The sequence below is a fragment of the Oratosquilla oratoria genome, chromosome 2 (genome assembly GCF_046742065.1).
Source record: "Oratosquilla oratoria isolate Oo_2021 chromosome 2, ASM4674206v1, whole genome shotgun sequence".
NCBI classification, from domain to species: domain Eukaryota; kingdom Metazoa; phylum Arthropoda; class Malacostraca; order Stomatopoda; family Squillidae; genus Oratosquilla; species Oratosquilla oratoria.
The window spans coordinates 62552303-62557302 of NC_134778.1; the positions used below are offsets into that span (position 1 = coordinate 62552303).

Genomic DNA, 5000 nt, shown 5'->3' on the forward strand with positions numbered 1-5000 from the left:
CAGCTCTCTGATACTCTGTGTGACGGTTCTGGGTACACAGACAGACGCGCGTCTTCGACATTACCTGCTCGAGTTCACCAAATAGAACATTTTTCGTTCAAACCGACTTCGCGTTTCTTGTGATTGCTGTTTTTCCCTCTTTTTTTTTCTCTTCTTCTTCTTAGTTTTTGAGATAAGAGCAATCTCGTTTCTGTCGGGAATGTTTTAGGTGTTTCGTATGTATTACCTTTTTTTTTTTGTGAATGTCTATCTCGTTCTTTTTTTTTTTTTTACTATTTCTTTTAATATTTTTTATTCTTTTTTTACTGTTTCGTTTCATATTGTTTAACCTTCATTTTATTTTGTTTCAGACTTTTATTTTATTCATTTATTTATTTATTCTAATTTATTCTATTTTATCTATTCTTTTCATTATTATTTCATGTGTTGGTCTTGCGAGACAGACGTCAGTTAGAATCATCTCCATACTATCCTTCATTCCCGTCAACACCACTTGGAGGTGCATCCCTGAGGTGCTGGCATTTGCTCCCCGGATTAAACTCAAAATACATTACGTTTAACTGCATTTCCTCCACCTTATTACACCGGGAAAGTTGTCAACTGGTGACAACATTTCTTCCCAAAGAGATCTATGGAAGGAGTCGGCGATTGATGCCGGCTACTGTGGGGTTGCGGTTCCAGTTATTGGAATTTGAGGCAAAAATATTATCGGTCTATTATATCGTTTATATCTATTATATTATTTATCATATCTATTATATCGTTCATCTTATATCATCTTATCTCTTATATTACCTCATCAAATCGAATCTCGCATCATCTTACCTCACTATATATCACTTCATCTCACTACATCTCATCTCACCTCACCTCACCTCATCTAATCTCAGCTTATCTCACCTCATCTCATCTCATCTCATCTCACGTTATCTCATCTCATATTACCTTCATCTAATCTCATCTCATCTCACATCATCTCATGTCATCTCATCTCATCTTACCTTACTTCATCTAATCTCAGCATATCTCACATCTCATCTCACATCATCTCATCTCATCTCATATCATCTCATGTCATCTCATCTCATCTCATCTCACCTTACTTCATCTAATCTCAGCATATCTCACATCTCATCTCATCTCATCTCATCTCACATCATGTCATCTCATCTCACATTATCCCATCTCATCTTATCTCATCTAATCTTCTATTCCGCTTCCACTCCGCCCTTCCACCCGTCGAAGAAAAATTCAGTTCCTCCCATACAGTTGATTATGCATACCCATCGGGTCTCCATCTCAGAAATGTCGCGAATCGCTCCCCGGGTGAGGGGATGGGGGGATGGGGGGAGTGGTGGGGAGGTGGGGGAGTGGTGGGGAGGTGGGGGAGAACCTTTTATCTCTTCTGTTCTTTATCTTTGGTCCCTGGTGGACCACCTTTCCAAGAAGGTTCTTCCTTCAGATACTTGTCCTTCTCATCCACTTTCTTCTCCTCTTGACAATCCTTCTTCTCCTTCTCCTCCTCTTCCTGCTTCTCCTTCTCCTCCTCTTCCTGTTTCTCTTCGTCCTCCCCTCCCCTCATACATCTTCCTGCTCTTGCTCCTGCTCCTCCTCCCCCTCCTCCTCTTCTTCCTCCTCCTCGGCCTCCTGGTCCTCTTTCTCGGCCCGCTCTCTCTCCTGTGCGGGTCTCCATGGTCCCCTTTGTTTGCGGCTCCGCCTTCCAATTCTTTTACCGCATTCGGGGACCCGTGCCACCGGAGGGCTTCCGCAAGGTGTAGGGTCGGCTTCCCGTGGCTGAATAAAATCGCCTGACGGCGGCTGCCAGAGGAATTACATAAAATTTTCACCGAATCTCGCCCTCGTCCTCATACTTCTACACTTTCACCAACTCGTGAGATTTCTCATCCTCTTTATCTATTTGTGGGCAGTAGCGGGTTGGTTTCAGTCGTGTTTTGCATAGCCCCCTGCACAGGCTCGAGTCCAGTAACTACCGGTGGTTTCTGATATCCTAAAATGCGAAAAGGTCACAGGTCACACCATTAACCCCATCCCCAGCACCACACCTTACTCTTCCGCCTCCTCCTCCTCCTCCTCCTCCTCCTCTTCTTCTTTCTCTTCCTCCTCCTCCATCTACTCCTACTCCTCTTCTTCCTTCGTCTCCTACTTGTATTCATTTTACTCCTCCTCCTCTCCTCCTCTCCTCTTCTCCTGTTTCTCCTCCTCCTAAATCACTCGCAAATTCCTTGCCACCGCTACCGCCTCCACCAAGACCAACACCAATACCGTCACTACCACCACCATAAATATCACCATATTTACCACCACCACCACCACCACTGCCACCTCAACTCTTCTACCATCATCACCACTACCACCGCACCATTACCCCAACCACCTCACCACCACCACCACAGTCCACCCCCGATGTCCACCACTACTTCCACCCTCATCTCCATCGCCACTCCAACATTTACTTGACCCATTATGAACAACCCACCACCACCACCATCACCACCACTACCACCCTCACCAGGTTCACCTCCTTCATCACATTATCCTAAGCAGTCCTCCAAGAATCCGCGGAGCCTGAAGGAGCCTCTCCATCAAGATTCACAACACCGTCGTGATGACCCCATTGTATCTTGGCTGCCTCCATTACGATGAGTTACGATGATAAAACACACAGACGGAAGACCTGGCGAAGACCTTTTGGTCCTCCACCAGGTCTGATGCAAAAAGATAAAAAATAGAATAATAATAATAATAGATAGATAAATGATAATAATAATAATGATAATAATAATAGTAATAATAATAATAATAATAATAATAATAATAATAATAATAATAGATAATAACAACAACAATAAAAATAGAGAAAAAGAGAATGTCTGTAATAATGATAATAATAATGATAATAATAATAATAATAATATTTGTAATTAATAATAATGATTATGATAATAATAATAATAATAATAATAATAATTATAGAAATCATAATAATGATAATAATAATAATAATAATGATTAATAAAAATGATAACAATAATAATAATAATAAATAATAATAATGATTAATAAAAATGATGATAGTAATAATAATAATAATATAATAATAATAATAATAATAATAAATAATAATAATGATTAATAAAATGATAATAATAATATAATAATAATAATAATAATAATAATAATAATATACGGTTTATTGGGTATAGCAGCATTACTGTTGAAAATATACAGCCAACAACAAAATTATAAAGTTATAAAATATAACAGTGAAAAGACGTAGTTACAAACATTAAAAAAGAACAAAACAAAACAGTAAGCTAAGGAATAGCAATGTGTGTGTGTGTGTGTGTGTGTGTGTGTGTGTGTGTGTGTGTGTGTGTGTGTGTGTGTGTGTGTGTGTGTGTGTGTGTGTGTGTGTGTGTGTGGACAATTACAGTCAAGGTCTCGCCATGGTTTTCCCAATAACTGGAAAAAATTACATTTGGTATGGAAGGTGGTTACTGAGATGAGTACTTTGTTGACAACGAAGGATTCTTACGAAACCGAATAGAATCGCCTGACGACAGGAAAGTGTTAACCAAGGTAGACTGAAACTCTTCTGCCACAGAAAGAGGAGGCGGGATACGTCACGCAGATGAATGAAATCGCTTGGAGACGAATAGAATAAAAACAAATGTTGTTTAATGTGGCAGAGGCTAAAAAGATTCAAGACGATAGCAAAGAGCAGTTTACCACAACTGCTATCTCGTAATCAGGAAAGATACGGAGGAGACGGAGATTGGGGGGTCGCCGATTAAGTGAAGCGGCTTTGCTGTGGACGTACTGTGCCTTGCTGCATTGCGGTTGACTCAGGGCAGTTGGAGGATGCAGGTATGACCCGTCATCCATGAGGAGCTGAGATGGGAGGGGTGGAGGGGAGTGGAATGGGTGGAAGTGGGTACGTGCCTATGACTAAGCTACCTCTCTTATAAGGGGGAAAATCTCTTGGTATATAGACGGATAGCTACCTTGTAGTTAGCACCAATTCACTAACAACATATCTATATAATCACTACTATCACAACCAGCCGTTCTCTATCAGACCTCTGCGGGACATTATCATCTCGACTATTATTATCACCATTTGGTCAACCACATCCAGCAGTCTCACACCATCTGTTGTCTGTCACCACCACCACCACCAACACCACCGCACCCACCACCATTACTAGAAATCACAGACTTTTACGAGAAAGCAAATTTATCACCATGAGCGCCACCAGCTCCGTCCTTCGCATCGTGACCTAAGCGGCAGCTGACACCGTGGTCTCTAGCACCACTTTCACCTTGTTAGTGTGTCTCTCTTTTTTTTTTTTTTTTTTTTTTTAAGGCTTTACCCCGCTGCATTTATCTCTCTCGAACTCTCGCTTCTGGCGCCTTCACATAAATCATCAATTAAAAACTCGCTCCTTCATTCAAAACTGTGCCCAACTTTCCACCAAGCTGTGTCCAAAGTTGTCTTCACTCCGCCCACCACGAATGGTGCTGGTGCTCCACCCGGACGCCCACTCCGCATATCCGAACGCATATCCCACATATACGAACGCATACTCCGCATATTCGAACGTATACTCCGCATATCCGAAGGCCTACCCCGCATATCCGAACGCACACTCCTCATATCCGGAGGCCTACCCTGCATATTCGAACGCCTTGTACGCATATCCCGCATATCCGAACACCTACCTCGCATATCCGTTCACCCGTCTTGTATATCCAGACGCCCATCCCCACCGCATACCCAGATATCAACCCCCGCATATCCACATAACCCACATAAACACACGCCCAGGCAAGAAGCATCGCATATCTGGACAGTCATTCCTGCGTAGCTTGTCTGAACATTATTCATTTATATGTCTTATTTGTAGAACTTTCTCGATTATATTTTTTTTGCGTTTTTTCGGTTTTTATTTTGTGCCTCCCTCATTCGGTCTCAAATT

General features: G+C 41.8%; 1 protein-coding gene across 4 annotated transcripts in view; it reads left to right on the forward strand.

The window, feature by feature from the left end:
* LOC143039506 (cell adhesion molecule Dscam2-like) overlaps positions 1-5000 on the forward strand; it is a 1807148-nt gene that overhangs the window by 804937 nt on the left and 997211 nt on the right. The gene's annotated exons all lie outside the window — the stretch shown is intronic.